The sequence below is a fragment of the Pongo pygmaeus genome, chromosome 3, assembly GCF_028885625.2.
Source record: "Pongo pygmaeus isolate AG05252 chromosome 3, NHGRI_mPonPyg2-v2.0_pri, whole genome shotgun sequence".
NCBI classification, from domain to species: domain Eukaryota; kingdom Metazoa; phylum Chordata; class Mammalia; order Primates; family Hominidae; genus Pongo; species Pongo pygmaeus.
Genome location: NC_072376.2, coordinates 98,187,081 through 98,199,520, shown reverse-complemented (window position 1 = coordinate 98,199,520; position 12,440 = coordinate 98,187,081). Strand labels below are relative to the sequence as shown.

Genomic DNA, 12,440 nt, shown 5'->3' with positions numbered 1-12,440 from the left:
AGGTCCTAAGAGCTTCCAGAAATCTCTTTCATTTCCTGAATTCTGCAGTAGTTTTTCTTATTGAAACAGCAGATAGCCTAGAGCTAATTCTATCCTTTCCAAGTGGTTTTAAGAAGTTGCCCTCACCTGCCAACTCTTGTGAGCAAAGGCTAAATCTTTGCACTTGGCAACATATGTTTTCCAAATGAAAAGGAGGGAGACCAAATAATTTTGGAGAGGTGAGCTCACAGATAATTTAATCTCCCATCCAAGCTCTGCTGCACACTCTTTCAGAGCCCTCCAGTGAGCTGTAAATTAGATTTCCTCTCCTGTCTCATGTCCTACTGCTTCCTAATTACCTGTTCTAGTGAGTCAGCCTCTCTGGGTCCTGGGACTCACATTGTGGGATAATGTGACTGGCTCACTACACTTCAAGTACGGCCACATCAGAGAGGTGGCCATGTGATGGCAAGATAGGGAGAGGGTGATTATTTGTTAGGAAGAGAATGGCTTTCCCTAAGTGCCATGACAGCCCTCCTTCCAGGACAACCAGGGAGAGGGAATTTCTTGCCTGAGCACTGGTGTCACTCAGAGGCAAATAACTTCATTTAAAGTCATTAAAACAAAAAATGCTCTTTTCCTATTGTATTGACTATACATTAATCTACATATATAAGTGGCATTTATTTCATTAATGGATCAAAGCTAAAATATTTATTAATTGTCTCTGTGGACAAGGTCTTGTGCTAGGTTATGAAGTTTTTGTGATAATTTCTTCTTATCTCATTGACGATAATATTTCTTATTCAGAATACAAATTTCCCTAGGAAAATAAAGTAAAAATTCCTTTCTTCTTCCTTGAATTTATTGACGTGCCTATATTTGTTGAGCCCATATAATGTGCCAAATGCTTGGGTACAAAGAAGAAGACTAACTCCTGCCTCAGAAATGGAGGTGGGAGACATTCACAGAATATTGTGGAGGTAAGCACTGCTTTACAGGAGAGCATGGAAGCAGCAGGGAATCAAGACAGGAAGTAACCAAGGAAGGCTGCCTTGAGGAGATAAAACCAAAATACAATTTGAATGCAGAAGGAGAGGATTAACATTCCAAGTAGGAGATAGGGTACACTTGGGTTACTTCAAGCAGTTCTATAGAGCTGGCATGTGGAATGAAAAACCAAGACTGATAGATAAAGTATGCAGAAAGGAAGACAGGCAAAAGTCAGACTCAGGAGTTTGGTTTTTATCCTCAAGGAAATGGGTATCCATTGAAAGATTTTAAATAAGAGATATTGTGGTTTTAGAATGCTAAGTGAAGAGAAAATTCTGGGACAGGTTGTCTAAAGGACTATGACATTTCTATGTATAAGTAAGACACTGTGATAGTCTGAAATTAGGCAGGAAGGACAGAAAGAGATGGCCCTAAAGTATGTTTTAAAATTACTATAGGTAGGAAGATGTTAGAAGGCAAACTTACTCCAATATCTCCAAAAAATAATTACAGAAAAATATATTAGTGGTATTTTATAAGAATTGATTATGCAAAAGACATTTTTCATACATTCTATTTGCAGAGATGAGGAAACTGAGGCATATAACTGAAAAGAGTGATTGCACAATTTGAAATCACATTCATCTGTCTATGAGGCACATATACTTTAAACTGCCCGTCTCTTTGAGGGCAGCATACATTTTGGACATTTTCAAAATTTGGACATTGGGTGACTAGACTCAAAGACATTGTTTAGAATATAATTTGGCAATATCTTAGGAAATTTCATGGGCAGAAAATTAGGTTTCCTAGGCATCAGCATGTCCAAATATGAGATTCAATAGATAAACAATTGTATTTGCATGGTTTCTATGGAACTACATGTTTAGCTGCTTTGCAAAGTACAAATCTTTCATCAAATTCCTCTTGATAATCTAATTATCTTTACGCCTGGAAGATTTATTCACACACTATACTAGGACAGCCAGTGGAAACCAGAATGAAAGTCAACTTGGCAGATACCCTAGTTCCATCAAGTCAAATATTGAGTTTTGAGCTACATGGAGTTTGAAGGCTAATTCAGTTTCAATGCATCTAGGAAGGCAGGAGGTAAAACTAAGACAATGAATACAGAAAGGGGCAGATACAGCTCAAACAAGAGGAAATGCTGAGATTTGTTTTAAAGTTGGAATAGGAAAATTCCTTCTCTAACATATTTTATACCCCCTATGGATGACCCTATACCTTACTGTCTAAACCTCGACTTTCTGAGAGTAAGAGGAGGCACTGCTGTTCATGACAATTAGATTGGAGATCAAATCCAAGACTCTTACGGGCAAACTTGGACACATGTCACCCTACCTATGAAGTGGGAATTAATACTGACCTAAAGACGATGATAATATCAAGAATGAGGTATGGGTTTTAGAGCAACTAGCTCCTAAGTCAGGAGATTCTTACACAATTTGGACGTATTGCTCAATAGTCAATAATAAAGGCCAGATTAATAAACTATTTGTAAAAGTTTATTAATTATTTTAGTGCCACAGTTTATTTTTATTTAAAAATTGTATAGAACAACCAGGCACAGTGGCTCACGTCTGTAATCCCAGCACTTTGGGAGGCCAAGGTGGGTGGATCACTTAAGGTCAGGAGTTCAAGACCGGCCTGGTCAACATAGTGAAACCCTGTCTCTACTAAAAATATAAAATTAGCTGGGTGTGGTGGTATGCACCCGTAGTCCCATCTACTCAGGAGGCTGAGGCAGGAGAATCACTTGAACCCGGGAGGCAGAGGTTGCAGTGAGCTGAGATTGTGCCACTGCACTCAAGCCTGGGCAACAAAGTGAGACTCCATTTCAAAAAACAAAAACAAAAACAAACAAACAAAAAAAGAGGTATAGAACAATGCAAAATGATGAGGCTTCTCTTTTAGAAGACATTCACAGATAACGGGCTGTGATGGTTAACTATGTGTGTAAACTTGACTGGGTCTAGTGATGCTCAGATAGCTGGTAAAACATTATTTCTGATTGTGCCTGTGACTGTTTCCAGAAGTCGTTAGCCTTTGAATCAGGAGACTGAGTAAAGAAGATGGCCCTCACCTATGTAAGTGGGCATAATGCAATCTGCCAAGGACATGAATAGAACAACAGGCAGAGGAAGGGTGAATTTATTTTGTCTGCTTTTGCTGGGACATTTATTTTCTCCTCTCAGACATTGGTACAACTGGTTCTCAGGCCCTCAGACTCAGACTGGGATTTACACCATTGGGTCCTCTGGTTCTCAGGCCTTCAGGCTTAGACTGGAACTACACCATTAGGTTTCCTGGGCTTTTAGCCTACAGAAGTTCATGGAACTTCTTAGCCACCATAATCGTGTGAGCCAATCCCTCATAAGAAATCCCCTTCTATATATTTATATATCTCCTTTTGGTTTTGTTTCTCTAAAGAAGTCTGACTAATACACAGATATACAGTGTGTAGTCTCCCATATAAAAGAACATATTTGCAAACACCCTGGCTATGAAATATGCTATTGGTAGTAGATGGGGGCCTCCAAGCTATTTTGATTATTTAAAAAATAAGCACAGGCTTTATTTCTTCATTGTGTTCAATGTAACCATTAGTAAGTCAATATTAATGAACACCCAACTAAATCAAATCTCAATTCACTCTCCTGCCCCACTCTTGCAACGTTCTCTGAGGTGAGGACATTCTTATATGGCAAGTTTCCTTACTGGGTTAGGCCAAGATGAGGATGGGCACAGTGTGGAAAGCAAACATTCCCAGGTACAGACAGGAGAGATCAGCCAAAATTAATGAGGTTTCCAAACTTGGTTCTGTCAGCAACTAGCTGTTTGACCTTGGCCAAAACATTTCACTTTACAGAGACTTTGTTTTCTCCTATATAAAATAAGGGGATTTAGTAAGATTACTCTGAAGGTTCTTTCAGATGTGAAATTCAACTATTCTCTGAGATAATTATCTCCCGTATGTTTTAAATTTGCTTAAGGTTTATCCATCTTTGAGGATTGAGAGGATATCTGTTGTATTATAAAGAAATTAAAACAGGCAGTTATTGACAAAATAACTGTAATGGTAACAACAATAATTATTTCTAAGACTCCCAAGAAAACAAACCTAGGAAGTAGGGAGACATTTATTTTGTGAATAATAGGAGGACTGTTGGAATTTCCTTAGGTGAGAAAGCATTAGATATAAAATGCGATACCATACTATGCTGAATAATTTTTAAATATTAAGCTTACCTGGGCTCCCAAACACACTGAGGATTAAGATTCTTGAGTTTATACAGAAGAAGATTTCTTCCAGAAGTGTAAAGATGCTCCCCTACACTGTCATTTTTACAATAAGAGTGAATCCACATTTACACGGTAGAATGTTGGAAATGAATAGATGAGGCCCTTCCTTGGTCTGTATTCTTTGACAAGTTCCTAGACACACAAATGTAGTTCAGAAAATAATGAAAATAAATTGTCCATCAGTGCTGGGCTATTGGCCAACCCAAAGCTTCAGTGCAACCAAATATAAGAAAGCTGGACTATTTCCTTATATTTATTTTAATTCCTCTTCAATGGAAAGCAATATACATAAGTATATATCATGTAAAATTTAAAGTTCCTACTCTTTCTACCCTCACCAATACTATTCTTAAGGATTAACCACTACTGGCCAGGTGCAGTGGCTCATGCCTGTAATCCCACCACTTTGGGAGGCCAAGGCGGGCGAATCACGAGGTCAGGAGTTCAAGACCAGCCTGGCTAACATGGTGAAACCCCGTCTCTACTAAAAATACAAAAAACTAGCTGGGCGTAGTGGCGGACGCCTGTAATCCCAGCTACTTGGGATGCTGAGGCAGGAGAATCGCTTTCCCGGTGACAGAGTGAGACTCTGTCTAAAAAAAAGAAAAAAGAAAAGTAAGGAAGAAAGAAAAAAAGGATTAACCACTACTAACAATTTGCTGTGTATCCATCGAGATATCAAGCTATCAATATCTATCCATATATATGTATACTTATACACACATATGTATATACACAAATGGGTTTTTGGAAAGAAAACATTATCTTTCTTTATTCCATTTTTTGCCATATTTACTAAACTTGTGACATTTAAAAACAAGCAAACAAGCAAAACAATAAATGTGTCTTCTTTTCCCACAAAAAAATCTCCATCCTTAAACCCTCAGATTTAAGTGTAAAACTTATCAGGTGGTTAAGAAAAACAAGTGCAATGATACATTACTAAGAGTCAAGATGCTTGGCAAAATGAGGACCTAATAAATGTTTACTGATTTAAATGAATGGATGAATCACACCAATGACCCTAATCTCATTAACCTGGGAGAAACTGCTAGGAAATGGATATGACTTCCCTTATATCCATTCCTCTTTTTATCAAGTATTCAATCATCGCTTTTTTGAATGTCTTTTGATCACCGTTTTTTTTATAAGGATATGACTATTTCTAATATGAATACTATATTTTTCATCATCACTGTTTGACCATTCAGCAATAAAAAGATCCTCATCCTTCATCATAAATTAGGCTCTGCAGTGTCTCTGTCATCATTCCAATCAACATTTGTAGGGTCTATTAATCCCAGTATCTTTGTTGAATTTACCTTATCTGAGACTAAGAGATGTTAATATGTTTGATGTCAGTTTAATTTTTAGGTCCAGCAGGAGACCCTGAAAGGATAGAGGAGAAATTTTTCTCCCCTACACAAGTGATCTCATCTTTAGTTGTGTCTATCTTTTTTTTTTAAGATGGAATCTCACTCTGTCGCCCACGCTGGAGTGCAGTGGCACGATCTCGGCTCACTGCAACCTCCGCCTCCTGGGTTCAAGCAATTCTCCTGCCTCAGCCTCTTGAGTAGCTGGGATTACAGGTGTGCACCACCACGCCCGGCTAATTTTTGTATTTTTATAGGTGCATGCCACCATGCCCGGCTAATTTTTGTATTTTTAGTAGAGACAGGGTTTCACCATGTTGGTCAGGCTGGCCTCGAACTCCTGACCTCATGATCCACCTGCCTCAGCCTTTCAAAGTGCTGGGATTACAGGCCTGAGCCACCATGCCCAGCTATCATTCTTGATTTTATTTGTTAGATTTGAAAAGGCTTTTTTTCAGATTTTACTTTGCCTGCTCAACTTAGAAGCATTCTTTTCCTGCTGTATTATCACTCTGTCCTTGAGCTCATATATACTGATTTTATGGTTTCCTTAAGTCCTTATACAATGCACAGCATTGGGTACTTGTGGACGACTTTAGATTTTCACATTTTTTTAAATCCAATCTTTAGATTTTGAATAAAAAAAAATCAAACTGTTACTTGCTATGCTATTTTCATTCACTCTCATCTTTCTTTTTAATTATTTTATTTTTATTGCTAACATTTTGCTATAACATGTTTGCAAGTTGTCACGCCAATTCATCTCTCTTTTCTCATGGTCAACACAGCAGCCACATATAAACAGTCTATTTTTTTTCTGAGACTGTGAGGGCCAGTCTCTTTGACACCTTTCCCACCTTGGTAAAACACTGTTTATCTTTCAGAATGCCTCAAGATTTTCAAGTTTAGAGCAATTCCTTTCCCCAACAACCATTTCCAAAGGCCAAGCTATAAACAGAAGTTAATAGTGTAAGCATTGTAGCATTATATATACAAACATGCACTCTATTCCCCAGTTCATACATCAGGATCATTTGGCAGACAAAAACAGGGTAACAGAGTTTAACTCTGACCAAGAATGTCATAGTTTGCTAAGAGCCTTTCTCTCTGCAATCATACATGACCCTTGTTAACATCAGCTAGAAAATATTTTGTTCTACCATGACTATAATATGCTACTGAAAATTTAAAACATTGTTTCTTTTTTCTTTAATAATTTGCCCCTTTGGGATAATCTATATGCCAAAGAACAGGTATCATTTTTCTTTTTCCTCCCTCCCAGGTACTCAGTTTGCTTTTGTTGTTGCTGTTGGGATGCTCTGTTCAAGTTTCCAGTGTTTATGACTCATACAGACAACCCCTCTTCCTCTTCCACAGCAATTCCATAAAGCATTCTGTAATTTTAGGGTATGTAATAAAGGTGACGAAGCATTCACATGTGAATGTGTGAGGTGTATGTATGTCTCTCTGTGTGTATATATGTGTATGATGGTGACATAATACATACATAACCAACTACATCTAAAAAAGACATATCTATATAAAAATGGTCAGTTGGCAGCAGTGCAATCTGGAGAGACATTTAAGTTTACTTATAATCAAAACATTAAAATATTATTACCTGAAGACTTCAGCTAGGAAGAATAAATACACATCATTTACAACTATGGTCATACATTGCTTAACAATGGGGATGCATTATGATAAATGCAATTAGGACACTTTACGTTGTGTGAATGTTGCAGAGTATATTTATACAAACTTAGATAGTATAGCCTACTACACACGTGGGCTATGTGGTATAATCTATTGCTTCTAGGCTACAAACCTGTATAGCACTGTACTGAATACTGTAGGCAGTTGTAACACAATGGTAAATACTGTGTATCCAAACATATCTAAACATTGAAAAGACATAGTAAAAATATGGTATTATAATCTTATGGGAACAGTATCATATATGCAGTTCGTTGTTGACCAAAACATTGTTATGCAGTGCATGACTGTATTTGCTAAATATTAAAATTGTGAGAGTTTTTGTTTGACTCTGAGAAGCAGTGAAAGGCAGATGAACCCAGTGTAGTTTGTGGTTCTCAAGTTAGAGCTAGTAAATGACCTTAGTGATTTATTCTCAAGTGGGAAGCACTTGGCATAAAAGGGGAATTTTGTATTTCCTCCTATTTATGCTTTCACCTCAGCAGATTTTTCATTTGTTTTTTTACATGCTGTTTCGTTGTTCACTGTCTTTAGTCTCCAAGGAACAAGTGCATATTCTGCCAATAGATGTGGGGTGGTATTAGTCTTTAACATGCATAGGAATCACCTGGAAATCTGCTTAAACATACAGCTTCTGATTATGGCTCCAGGGCAGAGATCCAATAATTTGAATTTCTAACAAGTTCCCAAGTGTTGCTGCTAGTGAATGGCAAGGATCTGGACACTAATAACCTAAAAAGAATAGTTCAATTTTAAAAACCTAGAAGTGTTATGGCAGCTGAAGAGCAAAGAATTATTTTCATGTGGTAAGCTGCAAGACCTCTATATAAGTACAGAAAATTCTCGACTCTTCTTTTAATATTGTTATGATTGTCTCCTTCTCTATCTTTTCTTTTTTGTGTGCCAGTTTCTCTGATTGCCAGTCCCCGTACCCCATCTCTACTTCCTTCATCTATATAGAGGAGAATGGTTCAATCACAATATTCAGGATTAGGAAATAAGGACATGATTTTGATGACTTTTCCTCCCCCGGCTCTAAATATTTTGATTTTGTATCACCTTGTTGATATTACCTTAGGCTGAAAGCAGATTGTGAAGTACAAGAAATCTGACTAATGATTAAGTGTAGTGGATAAACAGTTTCAAAATTTGTACCCCGTAATTCATAAGGGTGAAAATAAAATAAATTCCTGCTGGCAAAAAAAATTTACAAAAAATCTAACAACACCCCAAAGCAAAAAACAACTATGCAATTGAGTGTAAATTTATTTTTGCTCGGCTTTCAGCCTTTATAACTAAAGAACTGTGCTGTATGTGAGATCTCGTGTTTTAAAAGATAGTGGGTATCACTGATTTTTATAAATGTACTTTTCATATGAAAAGCTGGTCTCTATCTTTGAAACCTAGAATTAGAGAGTATTTTTTCAATTTTCATGATAAACACTCATATCCATTCTTACTGTTGCCATTACTTTCCATGGTTATTTTGTTACTTTTTATCCCTCTGAAACTTCAATTAAGTAGTAATTTTTTGTCTAATTATATTATTTCTTAATATACCAGAAGCTTGTAAAGAGTAGTATATGCCTACAACTCTCTATTTAAACTACTATCATGCTTGGAGATGTAAGAAAATATATAAACCCTTTTCATGCCTAATTATTTTTCCATGTCGCCCCCAAAATCTTTTTTATTACATGGACCTTAGTGAATCTTTCAACTCATTTTTCTTAGTGCTTATTGGGTAAACATTAATCATTCATCTTAAATCCACAGATCACACCTACATGCTCTAAGCTTAGTGTATGAATCAGTTAAAACAAAAACGTTTTAATGCCACTTGCAGGTGTGCTCTAATATTCTACTCACTGCACAATCCAATTCACACACCATAAAATTATTTTCAAGTCAGGCTCACCATATTAAGTTAAAACATACAATTTTAAGCAATAGCTACCTTTCACCAAACACACCTTTTTTGTAGCATATCTAGTGTATTCAGTTGAAGAGTTTACTTTCATTTAAACATTAGTTTCAGGAATTAAAATGTAAAGTTTGATTCTTAGGCTAAATCATTCACTTAAAAGGTCAAACAAATGTTCCACTTCTATTGCATGGAAGCAGACACAGACAAACCTCAAAGTTAATCAGCCATTTGGGCCAAAAATCTCTAGATAAGGTAAAAATCTCTAGATCTTCTCTATGATAACATATGCCTTTCAAGTGGCAAGGAACAAGTATACAGGTTTGTTTAAACATAAACACAGGCAGAATTAGTATAAACTTTCTGAATTGCAAATGCTAATAAGTAGTTGTATAATGAGAGATCTTTGAGAATTACAGTAACAGAAGAGGAGATCTACTTATGCCATACCAAAATTATTAATATAGAATGCCTCTTTCCTTGTGAGCATTCAGAAAGTGATCCCTCACCCAAATAGCTTTTGTTCATAGAAACAAAAGTCAGAAAATGTCCTTGGTTTCTCCTCTGTATTCACTGCTGGTAAAAAAAACCAATTACTCTGGGGGCTGAAGAAAAGGGGAGGAATGGACCTCCTGTTTCTGTAAACAGCTCAACACTAACAAAATCTCACATCTTGCTTCTCAATCAATACCAAGCTCAGTGGTTAAAAGAGCTGCATCAAACCTGTGTTTTATCTGGTTAATGATATCAATAAAGGTTATCTCTACAAAGAATGAAAAGGTCACTAATCAAATTGCAGTGACTCCATCACATTATTATTGCTTGGGAATGCGTTTTATTGATTGTTTAGTATTCCTGTGTAGAATCCCCTTCCTTTTAATGCATTGATGATAGCAGGGGAGAACAACAGTAAAATGTTGCCACACGAGAGCCCTCACACTATAGCAGACAGAAAAGCAGATCCCTTCAGCATCTCTCTTTATGATAATAAATTTAAAATTGAGTATGAAGAGGTAAAAACTAAATAAAAATTGGGGAAAAGAAAATTTGGCTTAGAGATTTCTTGGTGGTAAAAGGAAACCATCAATAAATTCTTCTAGAAACTCTCAGTGTTGTTGGTAAACTCCTTGGTATTCAGCATGACATGTGATGCTAAATTATACATCTATATATTTGAAAATCTACTTTCTTACAGATCTTACATTTTTTTGGGGGAGATAGAAAATTAACATTAAAAATAAAGTATGATATATACATTGATATTAAAAATATAGGATGCTGACTTTTGGATTTTATGTACAATGTGTTAATGTAAATATCAATTCTGTTTATTGCTGCTTTTGCATTTTGTGAAAGCCTTCAGTGTGAACGACTCTAGCTCTTGTATGCCTGGTAAGAAAGCATACATTTGTGATTGCTTGGATGGTATTTATTAGTACATCATATACTTCTGAAAACTCAAGACTGTTACTCCATCATTATTAATATTTCAGTAAGGTATTTGAAACATGTTCACCCTTCAAAATAAAGAAATAAATGAATTACTAGTAATATTTTGGGAGAAGTATTTGAAACATTTTCACTCTTCAAAATAAAGAAATAAATGAACAAAGAAACAAACCAAAAAATAAATGAATAAGTAATTCTGGACACCTCCCTTTGCCTCTGAAGGCTTTGGGCTCCTCTATGTTCTTACTGGTTGGTAGTTTCATTCTGAACTTCCAATCTAGGCCTCGTCCTCATCTACCCTATCCCTTGCCTCTTGTTGTAGGTAGGTGTTCCCTCCCTATAGGCCTCAGTTATTCCAGTGGCACCAGGGTGGATCTAATGGCTTCCCTGCAAGATGCCAAACTAAGAGGTTTTATTACCTGGAAAATACAAGAAACAGCTGTTTATGTAAGTGCCCCAGGCATCCTGGTTAATCATTCTTGCAAATAACATTAAATGAGGTACAATTCTGATTGCTGCATTTGGTTTTTTGCCTAATATAAAAAAAAATGGCGTAGTCACCTTAGCAGAAAGTCAGTGATTTCTCACAAATGATTTCTATATTTCATGCTTTTTCAGAGTTAAATAACAACACCAAATTATTTCACTTGGAATAGTAGCTTCCTGCAACTATAAAATATAAGAATCAGGCAGTGGATATACATTCAAAATACTAATACAATGTATTGAAGATGCAAAAAATGGTAAAATGGTGCTTTTAAAAATGTTTTATTTTAGATAATAATAGGAAAATCAATAGTCCAAAAGAAGACTTAAGCTATTGTGTCACTAAATTTAAAATGTGCATTTGGAAACGAAATAATAGATTCTTTGTTTTATACCCTGTCATCTTGTTTTTCTTTTGTTAAAAGAAAGAAAATAGCATTTTTAAGCTTGTTGATCTTCACAGTTACGCTAGTTAAACCAACTGTATAGAGTAAATCTCTTTATTTTAGGCACAGGAGAGAATTCTTTACATAAGTGTAATAGGAAATTATTTCCTGTTGGGTCAGCCATTGGAGGAGCTTCTGGCCGGAACTTGGGGTTTGGAGTCAGACAGACCTGGAAGAATCCCGGCTCATTCACTCATGGGCTATGTGACCTTGGGCAAAGTTTTTAAACACTTTGTTTCCCCTCAATTTCCTATTTTTTAAGATAGAGCTATCTTTCTCACACATTTGTTTTAAAGAATGATTCAGCTAAAATACACAAATTGCTAAGCACAGTCACCTTTAAAACAACACAGTTTTGTTAATAATAATATTTGTTAGCTTATGTTAATTAGGTTTGGTATAGAGTAGGTGGAGAAAATGGGAAGGCTAGCAGCAGGGCATGTGTTTTCCCTCTCCTGGATCTTCCTTCAATCGCTGTCTTTCCTTTCCTTCTCATTCTCAAAGAAAAAGTATCATATGATTTTCTGTACATGAGCCAAATGCTTAGAGAGTCAAATATTAATGTGTAAATGATGTAGCATGCTACAGGTTTTTAAAAATGAAAGTGAATGAAATTTCTTAATGATACTGATGGTTGCTCCGTAATGTAGCTTAGTATTTGGGTACTATTTTGAACAAATCATTCTTTTCTTAAATAATGTTCTCTATTCACCCATAACCACATGACACTTCAAATGGAAAACTGAGTTT

General features: G+C 36.1%; 1 protein-coding gene across 1 annotated transcript in view; it reads right to left on the bottom strand.

Moving 5' to 3' along the window:
* Positions 1–12,440, bottom strand: part of ARHGAP24 (Rho GTPase activating protein 24) — a 518,413-nt gene that overhangs the window by 231,524 nt on the left and 274,449 nt on the right. The window lies entirely within an intron of this gene.